The sequence below is a fragment of the Anser brachyrhynchus genome (genome assembly GCF_964034855.1).
Source record: "Anser brachyrhynchus genome assembly, chromosome: Z".
Classification (NCBI taxonomy): domain Eukaryota; kingdom Metazoa; phylum Chordata; class Aves; order Anseriformes; family Anatidae; genus Anser; species Anser brachyrhynchus.
In genome coordinates, this window is record NC_137697.1 from 49,541,853 (window position 1) to 49,559,659 (window position 17,807).

The window sequence follows — 17,807 nt, forward strand, 5'->3', positions numbered from 1 at the left end:
ATACTTTCATATACTTAAAATTGAATACATCCAAAAAGCTGAAACTCAGGAATTCCACTTTTTTTCCACATTAAAAACAGACATCTTGGTGCCACAATCAAAACGATTTAAAGTAAAGTAGTAACCAAGGCAAAAAAGCATATTGTGCACACACAGGGAAGGTGATACACAATCAACCATTTGGCAACTGCTGAATTTTAAGGCCAGAATGTTCTTACTGGAAGGTAGAAGAGGTCCTCTCCACAAAAAATGTCATTCTCACTCGTCTCTTGAGTGACAATACAAACATGACTTACACAAGCAACAAATTAATGATGTTTTTATCTCAAGCAGAAGATGGCAGTCAATTAAATGTTTTGTACATCAGAGACTGAAATTAAGTCCATATTACAGTTTGGAATCCTGATCAAAATGTGCAGTTTCCTTGTTTTTAAAGGAGGAACCCAAATGAAGCCACTCTGTGTCTCCCTGAAACTCTCTTCACTGCAAAAGTTAGCCTTGCCTTTCCATTCCGCAAATCCCTGTCTGAAGCCATGCTAGCAGGACTTCCTGTCTAAACTCAGTGTCAACGTTTCTCATTTTCCTCCCCAACAGACTTGGAGCAATGAACACATGTCATTATCTTTCCTTCTCTAAAGAGCTCGTCTGACTGTCACTTTCATTATCAATTCTTAAATTGATAATCTTATGCTGGTCTGTTCTCCAGACTTGTCCTGTTTCCTGGATATCATCTACACAGTATTTGTATTCCAGTGTTTCCTGTTGCTTTTAAGTATTAAAAAATAAAACTTTTTTTTTTTTTTTTTAATTTAAGAAGAAGAAAACATTTTGACATGCCAGCAAACCACACCATCCTCACTGTTTGGATTCTTTTGAATCCAATTTGCCTGAACAGTAGTTATTGTAGCATTTTGGCAGTTTCTCATGTATTTATAGAGACAACAGGAAGAAATCTAGAAGAAATTTTTCATTACGCAAATAGTTCCATGAACACTGGCACTAGAGAGGCTTGTTACAGATTTCTGTTTTGATGCGAAAAAAACTCCAACATCCTCTGCCTGTAGCCAGGTAAGATACTGGATTCACAGATATTGTTCTGGTATTCAGAATAAGCTCACATGACAGCATCTCCCTCAGCCCAGTCCAGAACAACTGCTCTCAAGTGTCTTCTATTTACACCAAAGTCACCTATTTGCTCAAAACTGGCAAAACAGTACTGCAGATGTAGAGCGACCTACTGCCTAAGCAGATTAAGTCTTCTGATAACAGAACAGCAACTGATCAAAATGGATTTACTTAAAAACCTTATAGATGTAAACACACAAAAAAAGCATAAGGAAAAAAACCAGACTTACTCTATTCCCTAATATTCCTTTTCACATTTGGGAAGGTAACTTGTTGGCTGTATCGCCTTACTCTACGTAAAAGCTGGGTACTACATTGGTATGTGCCTCCCACACCTCTCTCCCACATCCCCCCTTCACTAAGGCCCTTTCAGAAGAGGCAACCAGAGCAGAAATTAAGCTAATGAGTGCAACCTTTTCTTTCATCAATCCGACTGCTGCTCATCAGAAGAGTAAATGTAAAAATATTGCCTCTGATAAAAACAAAAAACAACTGTCTTTATATTTAGGAAAGATCTTGTAAAAGCTATCATTATGATAACATAAAAATAATGATTTGGCAAGTCTGAACTGCATGCCACCTAAAGAACCAGTTTTACTCAGAAAGCCAAATATAATTTTAATTCAGTTATGGCAAACTATCAAAAAAAAGTAGCAGTATACTGATTTTATTTTTAACCTCTTAAAATGCAATTATATAATCAACAGATACAGTGAATACAACAAATACTCCATATTTGAGTTTCAGCAAAACACTTAACACTATCCTTCTCAAAATCTTGCTCTAAAATATCATCAGAAGCAATTCAGACAACATTTTTGTGGACTGTAACCTTAGTATATGCTGTAACCAATGCAATAAAGTGCAATAACTATTACCTACTTCAATATTTTGACAGCCCCAAACACTATAGTAGCTGATTATCTCAAACTTCAGTTAGCTTTCATTACCTTCGACTTTGAAGCACGTTATGGGCTACGCAGGTACACAAAGAAGTACCAGAGAGTGATGTAATGGATTGTTTTTATCCGTTATCTGTATCAGCTGTAACATGAATAATGATGTACAATGATGCCCACAGGTGATTCTACATAAAAAAGTTGTGAATAACAAAGTTGGATTTTTTTTAAGGGAGCAGGCTTCATAAATAAAACTATTTATTTGGAAGATGCATTAAAACAGATACATGAAAATTTTCTGAAGCAGAGATGCACCACCTCATGAAAAAAGATCTTTGAAAGATCAGTGCTAACATACTAGTATTACACCTTATGCAGTGTTAAACAAGGATGGTAACTTTCCAAGAAAGCAGAGCTTTTCTTTAGAAACCTAAAAAGTTTTCCTACAAGCAGAATTTAGTCACACTGTACCAAAACATTCTCAACTTTAACATTAATGATAAAATTTAACTAATACATATTACGAGGAACAAGGCAATAGATTTTTATCTGTCAGCTTGTGTGTGAGACTGGTGTAGTTATTAAAAGGCTGTTTTTACATACCTACAATCACATCTTGTCCACATGCAATGCGTGGAGAAGTTAGGTTTAATCTCATAGGACAGAATAAACAGGACATGCCCTGTCAAGCACAACATAGGCCACAAAGGCTGAAGCTTTAATTACACCACCTTTCTCTACCTGCTGCCAAACACCAAAGACAAAGTAATTTTCTTCAGAGATACAGGCTTATTTTCCCCAGTCCATAGCAGCCGGCTGCCGACCATAAAACCCAGCTAACTAGATCTGCAAGCAAATTTTGGGTAAAATGCCTTCACAGGAATGCTAGCTTGTATGCCATTTACAGAACTAAACCATCATTGACCTTATTAACATCTGAGTTATTGGTCCCCTCAGACACACTTTCAAATAGCATTTGGTTTCCTCTGTCCACTGCAAAAACACTATTTTCCTCCCATGTTCGGTCCACATGCATGTTAACTGTGCAAAAAGTCTGATCTGATCTTTATACATCTTTTGTCTAGTCTGATGTGATCTTGATCTTTAGTCCAAGAAAAAACATTGGTGAAAGATACTCGTACTTAAATATGAGCAACATGTCTAGTCATTTGTACTCCCTGCTGTTCCAGCAGCTTGACAAGCCATCACTGTGCTAACACATCTCATGATTTTTTTTTTAACGTGCTGACAAACTCTTGATTTCCTGCATACTGAGAATCAGTATACATACTCATACTGAGTATGAGCATCAGCCAACGAAACAAATGTCCCCTCTCACAGACCAAGGAAAAGAAGCTGTTAAGGGATGTTATGTTGGGAGTGGCCACTGCCACGAGCAGCTCCAGGACTGGAAATTCCTCCTGTGTGGCCAGTGGAGCCCAGTCCCGTGTGTCTAGGGAGCTATAGGGCTGAGGGACGTGGCCACTGCTGTCCTGTTGGCAGATTCAAACTGAGCACACGTCTTAGAGGCATACACCTACAGGACAGAGGCAGCCAGCTACACAAACTGCCACCGATGAGAGGCTGCCCATATACAAGACCCCACCACTGAGGGGCACAGACTCAACGCCTCCTGCCCTGGGGCTGGCAGAGCCAGCAGGCCCTGGTGCAGGCCCACAGGTGATGTCCCCAAGCACACGCACCCCGGCCTCCCCCAGCAGGGACCCCTGCCCACACCCCGGCCTCTCACCCGCTGCTGTGGCCGCCGGCCCTGCCCCAGCCGTTGGAACGGAGCCCGGCGGAGCTCTGGGGACAGGCAGCGCTCCCACCCCGGGGCTGGAGGGTGCAGGGTCCCCGCCCCTGGGGCTGGCACTGAGACCCCGCTGGCTCCGGTTGCTGGCACCGCAGGCCCAGGCCCGGCTCCAGCTGCCGGCCTTGTGCTGCTCACCACGGCCTGGGCGGCAGCTGGCGTTTGGTCCCCGCCACGCGCACGGGACTCGAGTGGGAGCCCACGGAGGGGTCATTAAGCAAGGATGTGAGGAGAAGGGGGACAGGCCGCGGTGACCAGGCACGGTCACACGCCAGCAGCCCCTCCATGCCCTCTTCTGCCTGTCCCCATTGCTCGTCCGTGCTCCCCTTCCCCTGCACACCACCTTGTCAGCTGGCATCGCTCCACCAGCCCCCTCCAGCAGCCTGGACCTCAGGTTTGCATCCTTACTGGTTGCAAAGTCCTTGTTTGCCTGCAGTTTGTTGATAACACATCAGTTAGTGCAGCTGACTGGGTTTGCTCTTAGTCTTCACCTCTGTTAAGTTTGTCTGGCAGGTCTGAGTCTTTGCATTCAGTTCTGTTTATTGCTTCCCCCTCTTGCTTATCATCCCATTTGGCGAGGTCCTTGATCAGATCTCTCACTGCAGAAAGCACTCCCACATTCCATATACTCTTACCAATTACTGACTGACCAGATTTGGTTCTTGTAACCACCTCCCTTATCATTTTTTGGTCAAGTTTGTCTCCCAAGAGAGTTCCTTTTTATGGTTTCCCCCCCGGCACTGAAATGGTCCTTGACCAGACATACTTATATGTAGGGGCAGACACTCTCTCCTTCCCCACACAGCTAAAGAAATCACATTCAACTTCTACTAATTGTACAGAGAGAAATACGGATGTCAGAAACTACAGTTTAGGAAGAATGAGATAGACTACCCATGAAAACTGGACAAATGAACATCCCCCTGTGCCTTGTCCTACACAGGAATGCTAAACCAAAATTCAAAGGGCAAGAAAAAATAAACAGGAGAAAAAAAGTGATCATATTAACTTTCAAGGTGACAAATGAAAAGCTCATAGGCTTTATACAAAAAGCTTGACATTCCCTTTAAATATTCCCTCCAATTTCTAGATCTAAACAAATCTAGAAAGCAACTACTAAAAAGAAACAAATACATACAATAAACTTAAATTTAAGAGTAATGTACCAGAACTGGCAAAAGGGTTATGGATTACGAACAGATTATTTCTAAGGCCAATTGCTATGCTTTTTCCAAGACAAAATAAACAACGATTATCCAGTTGGACATGGGGCTGCATCACAAAGGAGTTGTCTGCAATTTGCCAGCAGAATCATATTGGGTTGACACACAGCTTTTATTGGCAAAAGCTCTTTACGAAACTTTAGCTGACGGAATCAACATCAGCAATGACAATCTCTTTCCAGAGTAATTGCGTTTGCCCAATGAATTTTGCTGGCTTAGTTGTGTTTTTTAAGATATTTTTTTTAAACTGCTTTTAACTAATGTGCTAGTTCAGCTATATCACAAAACACTTTTTGCAGTGTTAACTTCCTCTGTTTTGCAGTGTTAACTTCTGAATTCAAATCTTCTGCTCCAACCCACCAATTTTATACCACCATTTCACCTGTTCACATGAGTAATAAAATACCTGGAACATACACCATAACTCCTCAGACAGGACCTAGAAAATTTTATAACCACTGACAATGAAAACATTCAGGTGAAAAATAAGAATTTAACAGTAGCGTCCACACTTTGCATCCTCCAAGTACCAAATTCAAACCCCAGATTCCAAACATTCAAAACAACTGTTTTAAACACTGCATCATAAGAACCTAAGTCCTATTCGGACTTTAATAAGCGACCAACAGACAACTTGGAAAAATGGCTGGCTGAGCATATTCAAGACTTCCCGATGAAGGAACCCTTCAATAACATGAATATGGTCTAACGAAAACTTGGTGAAGAAATACAGGCATTCCCAAACCTGAGCTGGCTCAAGTGAGTCAGGTAGCTGGAAAGAAGCCCAGAATTAAGCAGTTGTTGGGGTAGGTCCAGAAGTCTTAAGAGAAAATACCTGTAGCATAGAGCTCCCCAGTACAAAACAGAGGGAGGGAGGCACTGAGAGAGTCCAGTGAAAAGCCAGATGGATGAAGAATGATCTGGAGCACCTCTATTAGGAAAGGCTGAGAGAGATGGGACCACTCAGCCTGGAGAAGAGGATCACGAGGGACCTCATCAGTGTGTACAAGTACCTGAAGGGAAGGTGTCCAGAACATGGAGCCAGGCTCTTGTCAGTGGTGCCCAGTAAGGGGACAAAGGCAGTGGGCACAGACTGGAGCACAGGAGGTTCTGTGCAAACATCAGGAAGCACTTCTGTGCCGTGTGGGTGACCAAGCACTGGCACATGCTGCCCAGAGAGCTTGTGAAGTATCCTTCCTTGGAGATCTTCAAAACCCACCCGGAGATGGTCCTGGACAGCCTGCTCTGTGTGACCCTGCTTGAGCAGGGGGCTGGACCAGATGGTATCCAGAGGTCCCTTCCAACTACAACCATTCTGTGAATCTGAGACAACACAGATCAAAGCAGTAACTGATCTTCACTGCATGCTGCACACTAGGCTTTTAGTAGTGTTTTCCTGTGAATGCAGCAAAAAGCAACTCAACTAATACCTTGGTGTAGAGGTCTGGAGAAGTATTCCTGCGAATATATACAGTTTACCACTGAACACCATGAATGTGTCAGAGTATTTAAAATGGGATACTTTTTGCCACTGCACTTCAGAAGGGACTCTCGAGATTTAAGAAAATTGGTGGTATGTAACCAGTACTTGAGATGAAAATTTCAGGAGTGATCAAGAAACACTAATACCCATTTCTATGGTTACAGAAGAAAAAAAAATAGTTCAGAAGAAAACCCCTTATGGCCTCCTCTCTGTGGGATTAGGAAAGAAACACTATATTTTAATTCTTAGAGACAGAAGAGTCCCTAGAAAGCACATCATTCTGAAAGGAAGCCTACTTTTCCTCCGAACTTGCTTTTGAAATATCACCATTGGATAAGAAAAAAAATTAGTAATGACAGCTTAAAAATGGAAACCGATCTACAATGTTAGGTTGCCAATATAAAATTTGCTGTGGCAGGTTTACATACATCAGATTTCTGTGACTTAATTAGCCCTGTTGATAATGAAATAGGGAAATATTACACAGTATCTACTAAAAAGAATACAATTTGTAAAGTGGGATTAACATTATTAAATGCAGTACAAAGAGGATGCAAGTCCACTTTTTTTCAGTGTTTCAAAACCATGATGGTATTTATCAGCTAGACTGTGCATCTAACAACTGTACTAAGAACGCTTCCCAGTGATCTTTCTGGGCCATCCATAATTCGTTCATGGTTAATAGGATGAATTTGTATGTACTGACAATGAACACAATGGCTACTGTTGTTCTTCAGCTACCAGAAATGACAATGAACCCCTAAATGCAAAGTGTTCCTGCAACAGATTGGGGGCACGCAAATAAGATCTGCAAAAGATCGGAGGAATGCAAACCACATATGGATACCGTAAAACACATTCCACAAAGTGCAACACTTAATTTTACTTACGATTAAAACACATTAACCTGAATATTGAATATGTGGTTTATTCAACGGCAGGCTGACAGGCTCCATAAACATTTCCAGGGGTTCCTTTGTAGTACTTCCCTCTCTGAAATGCAATTCTCACTTAACTGTGTTTTTAGGAGACACATAAAAAAAAACAATTATCAGACAGCTAAGCCTAAACTGCCTAAGGTTCACACAGGAAATAATATTTTAAACAGCCTGAAGAATTTGCCAGTTTCTTATACCAAACCCGGGAATGTTTATTTGCTGCATGAGAATTTAAAAGGCACACAAAAGAACAATAAAAGTTTTAAAAAAACTTAGCATCATATTTAGCACACTGCATCATCCTCAGCATCAAGAAGAAAAGCAGCAAATTGTGTTTAGAAAGACTACACATTCCATTATTTCCCTGTTCTATTGCTTATACAAAAAGGACAGCTATACTAAGATGCAACACATAAATCACATCTGAAGCATCTCCTTTTCTAATGCTGAAGCAGCCTCTAAGAATTAAGGAAACACACAGCCATTACGAAGTTCTTCAATCTGAATTTCAATAGTATTTGCTACTGCAAATGCTGATATTGCATGCAATACTTGCTGCATGCAAACAAAACTAAATATTTCTTTTTAATTCAAAATTCATATTTTCACATTCAAAATTGAAAATATTTTGCAATCATTTATCACATAAATGAATTAAAGCAAATTCAGTAATTCTAAATAAATCAAATAAGGTAAATATTATTTATCGTATTTCATCAAGGTGTTTTTTTTTTTTTTCCTGAATAGGGACCCCTACCTCATGAAATCTAAAAATGATAGTTCTCTTCGGCGTTTTCATAAATGACTTGGATGCAGGACCTGAAGGTATACTTCAGATAAGTTTGTGGACGACACTACATTGGGAGGAGCTGTCGACTCCCTCGAGGGTGGAGAAGCCTTGCAGAGATCTTGACAAAACAGAGAGCTGGGCAGTCACCAACAATAAGAAGTTTAACAAGAGCAAGTGCTGGATGCTGTGCCTGGAATGGGGCAACCCTGGATATATGTAGAGAGCAGGGGATGAGAGGCTGGAGGACATGGCCCTGCAGAAAGGGATCTGGGGTTCTGCTTGATGGCAAGCTGAACATGTGTCAGCAGCGTGCCCCGGCAGCCAAAAGGGCCAGCTGTACCCTGGGGTGCATCAGGCACAGCATTGCTGGCTGGCTGAGGCAGGGGATTGTCCCGCTCTGCTCTGCGCTGGTGCGGCCTTATCTCAAGTGCTGTGTGCAGGTTTGGGTGCCACAGTATAAGGAGGACATAAACCTATCAGAGAGTGTCCAAAGGAGGGCTACAATCATGGTGAAGGGTCTGAAGGGCAAGATGTACAAGGAGCAACTGGGGTCCCTGGGTTTGTTCAGCCCAGAGCAATGAAGGGGAGTGGAGGGGCAGGCGCTGAGCTCTGCTCTCTGGGGACAGCGACAGGACCCGAGGGAACGGCATGGGGCTGGGACAGGGGAGGGTCAGGCTGGGGGTTAGGGAAAGGTTCTGCACCCGGAGGGTGGTCGGGCACTGGGACAGGCTGCCAGGTCACGGCACTGAGCCTGCCGGAGTTCAGGAAGAATTTGGACAGTGCTCTCAGACACATGGGCTGATTTTGGGTGGTCCTGTGTGGAGCCAGGAGTTGGACATGATGATCCTTGTGGGTCCCTTCCAACTCAGATATTCTTTGAGTCTGAGAGAGTTATTTCCATATCAAAGTCATCTCTACAAATAGTTTTTTGCATGTACTCGCTATTGACATTTTCATTTAGATGTGTGAAACTACCGTACAGGTATGTCACCAGAGACAGTAGACTGTTTGGAAACAATCACTCTTTGCAGATAAAGTATTTTTCCCCACACTAACCTTTATACATATATGTACAAAAGCACATGTACGGAGACATTAAATGCAGAATGTGTAAGTGGCTAAGCTAGCATTTCAGCACTGGAGACTGAAATGTCTTACGAAGATAAACAAATGTTAGAAGCTTACCATGTTTTCTTTCTATGTTAAAGAAAATCCAAACACTGAACTCAAGCATACTGCTACCTAAGCACCTACACTGTTTTTTACAGAGGCACGAGCCAATTTTTGACACATTAATACTTTTTAAATGGAACTTAACATACATGATTTAAATTAATCCTCACCAAATGTCAACCCCCAGAAGATTACACTCACACTGATAGAAATGTATTTTATACTAGTATACTAGTCCTTACTACAGCAGGCACAAAGGTAAGTCAGGAACACAATTCTGGTGCTGGATTTGCTATCAAAAATATTACAAAACACCTCAGTGCCTATTGTGGTAGAGCATTTTCATACCTGGTTGCCTTCACCAGCTTCGCATGTAGTCACAATGTTTTGCTGTGTTAGCAAAAGATGCACGTCTCTGTCCAGCCTTCCATACAACTAGAAATTTCTTGTTGTGTTAATGTGTTATTATGCATTCTCAGAACCTGCGCGAATTGAGAGTCTAATTTCTTCAGCAACATACCAAAGTTTACTCTTTACACTCTTCTACTCATTGCATGTTGCTGGAAATGTGAAGGCTAAACAAATACTCCTAACCCATTTCAGAAACCAAGGAAAGAATCCACAAAACAACCAACCTACCCAACTAGCAGGACTAAACTGCGATGCAAACAGAAAGTTCTTCAGTATACTGCATCTTCCGCACCCTGGTATTAGTATAAAAAATGTCTGTCATCAGACCAAAAAAGAGTTGCATTTAAACACAGGCCTGCAAGTTTACAGAGTGCCAAGATACTTAATGCTAAGAAAAGGCACTCTAGGTTCTACCTTCTCCAACCTTTTTCCTCTCTGAGGTGATCCCACAGAACCGAGTGAGAATACGTGCCCCAAACGGCATGCAGTACAACTGCAACACGGTAGAATACAGAGCTGACTACATCGTGCTCTCCACTACCAAGGCATCAGGGCTCCTCTCACATGGCATTTTGGTTCTCTACTTCTCCCAATTCTGACACTTTGTTCCTTCCTTCTAGGAACACATGAGGAATCTTCTATCTCTCACATGAGGACGTTTTCACAGCTGAAACAAATATAAAGGCATTACTTCATCATTCACACAGTCCAGGACAAGCAAACTCTCTGCATCATCTACAAATGCTGGAACACAATGGCAGGCCCACTGAACGTGACATTACAGATGGCATCCTGTTAACTAACTTGTTAAAGCTATGCCCATATCAGACACTTCCTTAAGCCTACATAAGCCATTCAATTTTTACTAACAGCTTATGTAAGTTAACATAATTTTTAATATAATAGCTTTGGAAAAAAAAAAATATTCCCTTTGCCATCAAGCTGAGTTTTAAGCACAACTTTTACCCTCTGTAGTTTCAAAAACTTCATTTGTGTGTGTGTCAGACTCACCACAAGTCCTCTGAACATACTAACTGTTGCAAAAGCAGCTGATTCCTCTACCCATACGAAAAATGCACAGCAGGAGGCCGTCATCTTGCATATGTCATCTATACATATATATAACCCTTACAGGGATATAATGGATAGCACACTTACTCTTCTTAATTTACACAACAAACTATGGTGGATAGCAAAACCAGGAAATAATATATATTTTCTGCTCACTGAGTTAACCTGAAAGAGAAATATAATAAAACATTGCAGGTTCTCAGCTTCAGGAAACAGTTTATAATTGTCTACATATTTTCTCTTCATTTCCTTTAAAGAATAGGAATCATTTTCAGGCAAAGTTAGAGTAACTTTTGTTAAAACAAACAAACTAATGAAACAGATGATATGTATCAGAGGGTGTGTTGAAGAAAGAAAGCCTCACTCCACCAAATGCACTCAAATAAGCATGGTTTGCAGAATCACTTCTTGACCCCCACCCCTATTTTCCTAAGGAAAAAAAAGGACAAAGTGTGTAAGAAACTCACTGAGATCTGTACTTCTCTCTTATACTGTCCTAAGCCCTACTCTATACTGAAAAATGCCCAAATACATAACCGGTCTTGCCAGACTGTGCGTTCACATCTGAATGCTTCTCTTAAATCCATACTCATCCACTTAGTACTTTGCCATTTGTCTCCACAAGTTCCTCCCGCATTACTTAAAAAGAATAGCTATTCTTACTGACTCCAACCTCTACATCACCACTCTTGTTTTATATTCAGTCCAGATGTTTTGCCAACAGATACACACACAGGACACCAAAACAAAACGCCCCCCCTTCAGCATTTAGTGTCAAAGTAGTTTTAAATGTGTCTTCACAACTGGTTTCTAAGAATCAGATTTTAAAAGTGCAGCTCAACAAAAATATTCATCACGCTACATTTTTTTAAAGGAAATCACCTGTGCAAGGAAGAAAAATTCTCAGAAAGAAGGCTATTTCCTAAAGCTTTGATGAAGGCTTCCAGACAGACCCCCTGCTTAGCAGCAACATAAGTTGTACTACCCTTGCTGCAACGTGAAAGAAAAAAATGGGTAATTCTATCAAAGAATGAACAGATTTGGCAAAGACAGACACAAGGCTATCAGTAGGAGGCTCTGGAGAGGATACAGGTGAGTTCAAGCCACTGGTGAGTTTGCCTAGGACAGAGGCATCAAGAGAGCTCAGTGATAGGAAAATACTGTAAGACTCACCAGACTAAAGGGCTCCTTAAACAGAAAGCAAATAAAATTTAGGATGTGTAGCAGTGCTCATATGAAGAAGCACAGCACTTTTTTTTTCCTTTCTTTTTTTTTTAAAAAAAAAACACACAAAAAACAAACAAACACTGTATGATTGTAGTGACAAATACAAAAGGCAAAGTTATCAGAAGTGAACCAAGAGGTAAAAATCTCCAGGACAGCAACTCTGGAAAGCCTGTTTTTCTGCAAGGGGAGAGCAAGTGGTGATAGAGAGCAAAGCCACCAGTCTTTATACAGCTGGAAAGCCTGTTGAAGGTACCTGGCGAGGCAGCTCTATGCTACTTAACTATTTTTCTACCAAGAGAGGAACAGTTCCAAAGCGATCCAGACAAACTGGTCAGACAGCAATCAGCAAAACACTTAAGGTGCAATAGAGCTTCCTTTCTTCTCCCTCCCACTGCTTTTCACTAGCAGCTGCTGTTAGCGTTTTGTTGCAGTTGAAGACAAAAAAAAGCCCTAGCTTTAGGCGTTCTGACCATCAGATATCAGTAGAGGGCACCAAAGAGCAAAGGAAGGTTACCTGATTTTTCAAGAGGACTAATCCCACGCGAAGCCAGAGCAAGAACCACGAAAGTCTTCCTTTTAAATCAGAGAAGACCTAGGCAAGTTTCGTCCACAACAGAATTTAAACATGCTGTAATGAATTATTCAACTTGCTACACAAACGTACACAGAGAAGAAAAGCAAAAGCTACATTTCAGCACGAACTGGTTGTCAAGTCTCTTCACAGATGTTTCAAGAATCAGTGCCTCAACAATCAAACTCAACTCTCCAACTCTCCTAAATAGGAAGAAATTTCATATTCCATCTGTGCCCTCACTCCTACCTTTCATGTTCCTCTTTGGGGTGCAGAGGAAGAGCTCCTGACAAAGGTTAAATTAAAGACCTTTAGGAGGGAGTCTAAGACTCGCTCCATACAAATCCCCATTAAATGCACTAGCAGTTTAGCCCGTATTGTTTCCATGGACAAACATGTAAGATGGTTTTGAAAAGCAATAAGACTACCGCTTAAGTTTCAATTTGCTTTTCAATAGTAGTCTTGAAGAACTCTCTTGTATTCACAACTCTACAAGTTTTGTACTACTCTTGAATTAGAATATAGAAATTATTTAATTCTCAAAAACTTTCTACTGGAGCTGAACAGGTAACTTTGTCAATAGCAATCAATTTAAACCATTATCTCCTATAACAACTTGAATAAACCATGTTGAAAAAATCCATGCGGATAAGCTTATGCATAAATTTCACAAATCACACCTGTACCAGTCCTGATATCCGTTTCTGAGACAAATCCATACCTCCCAGAAAAAGTAAAGACAATTACACACTATGACTCCCCTGCCACTTCAAGTGCAAAGCAAGGACGGTTAAACTCGTAACTTCAATTTCAGATTTATCACACCTTTTGTTTAAGCAAAATACAAACCAAAACAACCCAGAAAGCAAATTGCAGAAAAAATGCGTACGTAGATCAAAATTTAGAGTGTGCTGAAAGTCAGGGAGATGGCAAGGTCAGTTTCCCATAGGAAAATCTTGAGATCCCTAACTTACGAACCCCGCTATTTTCCTTCTTGCAAGTACCTGTATTGACACGTACTATTTGCTGGTAACAAGCCCATGGAAACCTTCAACACATTGTTATACTATGTACGTGTTCGTTTTTTCTTCCAGGGTTTGGTGATTAAGGAAGACAAACATTACTGACTTCCACCAGCCGTTAAACTTGCCACGGCACCACCTCGTTGGCTCTCCTGTCTCACGCTTGATCCTCTGAATGACCGCGCACCCCCCTCCGCTCTCTAACTGCTCCACAAACGGATTTTTTTCCACTTTCTCAGAACAGCAAATCTCTACTGCCTCAGCTGCAATCCTGCCTTGAAAAAGAAGGTTTGCATTTTTCATTCTTTTAGTGCTGCAGAGCAATTATGGAAGCTGCTGGGCCAGCAAATAACAAAATCCCTAGGAGTGGGTACGGAGCATATATTTGGCAACTGCACCCAGAGCTGTTTTCTTAGCAGACAGCATGTAAGAACAAGCATGTAAGCACAGACACCTCATCACAGAGAAACACCAAAATAAGGCAGACTATTAGCGCACGTGCCCACCTTACCGTTCCCATTTCCATCACCGCCTGGTCCAAGAACTTACCGAAACGTACGTTTTGTTCCAAAGACCACCCCCCAAAAACCCCTTTCAGCGTGCAAGCGCTATACGCGGTCGTTAAGTTTCTGAGCCGGACGAAGCTGCGCGGAAGAGGCAAACGAGTTACTTACGCTAAAGGACCGCGACCTAAAGCGAGCGTCTGCAGGAAAACACCTCAGCGTGCGATCGGTCTCAGGCTGTGCCTCTCACGGAAGCGGCGCGGGCCTCTCTGCTCTGAGGATAAAGAAGCTCCCCCTCACGGTACACAGGCACCAGGGCCGGTCAGCGGGCTCGACACCGCTCCGCCGCAGCCCCGAGCGACGCGCTGCCAGCCCCCGCCGCCCCCCTTCCCCTCTCCCAGCCCCTCCGAGGCGACGCCGGACCGCGGACAGCGGAGGCGCCCCAAACCCTCCACCGGGGCTCAGGCAGGGGAGCGCAGCCACCTGCCGCCTCACGGTCCCCCCGGTGCCCGCACCGCCGTGCCGAACCCCGCGAGGGCCCGGCAGCGCTGCCGTCCCACGTAGCGGAGGTGCCGCGGAGGCCGTCCGGGCCCAGCGCCGCCGACCCCTTTACCGCGGCCGACGCCACGGCCCCGCCCCCCCCCCCCCCCCCCCCCCCCCGCCCGCCGGTACCTGCGGCCGCCCCCCCCCGCGGCCCCCCGCCACCGCCTCCGCCGGCCGCCATCTTCCGCCCCCCGCCGGACGCTCGCCGGGACACGGTGACGTCACGCCCCCCGCGCGGGAGGGGGCGGGGCGGAGGGCGGTGGCCACGCTCCCTCCCTCTCCCCGCGCGCGGCGCCCTTTGTTTGGCACCCGCCCGCCGGCAGGCACCGGGCCACGCCCCCCCCCCCCCACACCCCGGAGAGGCCACGCCCCCCCCTCCGCCGGGCGAGGCCCCGCCCCGCCTCCCCTGCTCCCTCCCCCCTCCCCCTCCGAAAATCGGGTACACCACAGGGAAGGAGGGTGCCCCGCTCCGCACCGGCGCGTCACGAAACGAATAAAGAAATAAAGAGAACAAAACCGGTTATCAACGAAATTCCCGCTTGGAGCTCACAGCCAGTTCACAACCGACACGGAAATATATGCCCGTGTGGAACAGAAAAGCAGGGAGCGGTAGGGAACTGCTGCGGTACTCCGGTATCGCAACCAACCGCCTTTAGGAAGAGCTACTTACGCTTAAACAAAACACAAAACCAAAACATAACGCAACTCCTCAAAAAGCAAATAAGCAGAACATGAGGCATTCCTTTAGCCTATATCCCCCCCCCCCGGTGCTGTTAACTAGGCATTAGTGCTCCATCTCCTCCTTTAAAATAGAAGCACAGCGTTCACTGGCACGTCACAGGAACAAAAAGCACAGGTGTCCGCTCAGGATTTTTTTTCCAAACACGTGGCCATCGTAATCAAGGTATCAACTAGAACTTCCCATAAAATGCGAGAGAAGCAGCTTCGTGTACTCTCACAGAAAACCCGAAGCTCCTACCCCAGAGAACTGGCACCAGAGGGAGAACACATTTCCCTGGAATTCACCCCAAACTGATTCCTTCTGCTTTTATACTTGTTCCACCTCAGTGGGCCTTTACAGCGTGGAATTCTCTTCTGGTGTAGAATCAATACCAATGTGAAACATGCTTTTCACCCACCATCCTTAAAGTTGTAATATTAATAATAAAAAAAAAACAACGTTCTGCCCTAATTCCTCTATCAATATGGAGGCAGATGCTATGCCAATCGACTCAAAAGATCATACATGCGCTCTTCTGAATCTCAAGCCAGGTAAGCTGCCACCCCTTCCATTCCCACCCCTTAAACCTGTGAATTACCTAACAGAATTTCCAACAAGCCTTAAAACAGCTTTAATTACCCTGATATGACTGTCTTCCCTCAGTTTTCTTTCAATCCAACATCTAGAGTGTGTTCCTCCGCATAATGACAGAAAAGGAAGAATGCTAAAAGAGAGTGCCAGTCTGAAAGGAAATTTCCACCACCTGCTTCTCACCCAAGAATATTGCAGGAACGGAGAGCACTAGGACCAAAAGAAAGCTGTGAATACAATGCAGGTAAAAGGAACTAACACTTTCCTGTGCTGTTTTCCCCAGGTAGCACCACCAGGTGTGGACAACTGCTAACTGCGCAAGGAAACATTAAACAAAATCTTCTGCCCTTTATACTATTTTTTTTTCCTCTTCCACATTTTTCCCACTTCTGATCTATCATGTAAAAGCGACCTTCAGCTTTATCTCTCCAAAGTGGAAGGACAGCAAAGACTTTTACTTGCTGTGAGCAAGCACAGCAGAAAGTGATGTTGGAACTCTGTCTTTAAGCATCTTCAAAAATAGCTCCAACACCACAAGAAATAAAAAACAATAATAAAAAAGGGAGTTTAGCTGTTTTTGTTTGGTTGGTTTTTTGATCTACAGAGAATATTTTCAGACATTGGAAACAAAGTAGAGAAAATATCTCTGTTAGAGTTTCACAATTCATGACCAGCTAATCAACAGGAAACAAAGTAATTTTCCCATATTGTGGATAGCATGTTTGTCCAGTATCTGTATGTTAAACCAAGCCCCAAATATAGCATGCTCCCTGAAAACAAACACATTTTTAAAAAGAGGGAGAGGGGAAAAAAGAAAAAAAAAAAAGCAGTACAGCAGTAAAAAAACTTGCAGTGAGAACAAATCCAGTGCTGGGATGAGCTGGAATAACTATAAAATTGACCTATTCCAGGATTTTAAAATACAAGGGGTTTTGCATTTATCAAGGCACTAAGATGCAGATCTCATTTCTAAGAATGATCTTTAAAATTTGACTAATATATGCCCTTTTCCAGCCACGTCAAGCCAAAAAGTAAGCTTACGATCAAGTGTCATACTTGCAAACAATGTAGTACCTGTTATATGTTGAATGAATGTTTATCAATTTGCTTAATTACTCTAAAATCTTAAGTACTCTAAAATCTCTTAGGGACAGTTGAAGTTAAAATCTCTTAATTACTTAAGGACAGTTGAAGTCTAGGGTAAACCCATCAACAATACCGGTAACTTGAAGGAAAGTCTCACAAGCAGTTCAGTGTGAAAACTCTTCTCTTCTGTATGCCAGCCTGACACTACTGATCCAAGTAACATTGAACGTTTAACAACCAGTGTGCTACCAACTGCGAGCCAATCTGAGAATGTGATTTCTTGTCAAAAATGACTAGGAAAACACTTATATGTTACTGGAGAGGTTGGTGTTTTAAGACTGCACTACTGAGTGAGTTTCCTACGTGTAAAACCTGAAGTTCCCAATAGCAGTACAGGAAAATACAGCCATCGCAAAACAAAACAAAACAAAACACACAAAAAAAGAAAAAAAGACCCCCCCCCCCAAAAAAAAAAAAACCACCAACAAAAAAAGCTTGAACACCTTGAACACTTAGCTAGTCTACAACTTCTGAAGCAACAGTAGTAAGACATCCTACCTTACCTAACCGTTAGCAGCAACATTGCTTTATTAACTGAGAGCATCAATATGGCAAACCAC

General features: G+C 43.0%; 1 protein-coding gene across 5 annotated transcripts in view; it reads right to left on the minus strand.

The window, feature by feature from the left end:
• RNF38 (ring finger protein 38) overlaps positions 1 to 17,807 on the minus strand; it is a 126,057-nt gene that overhangs the window by 35,046 nt on the left and 73,204 nt on the right. The window contains exons 1-2 of one of the 5 annotated variants that reach the window (XM_080574863.1): positions 14,919 to 15,054; positions 14,418 to 14,520 (exon numbers count right to left, since the gene is read on the minus strand). The exons of 2 other annotated variants lie outside the window; for them this stretch is intronic. The gene's annotated coding sequence lies outside the window, so the exon portion shown is untranslated. Of the gene's footprint in view, positions 1 to 12,664; positions 12,724 to 14,417; positions 14,679 to 14,918; positions 15,055 to 17,807 lie in introns of those variants that run through there. 2 more of the 5 variants (XM_080574862.1, XM_080574864.1) reach the window with 2 other exon arrangements.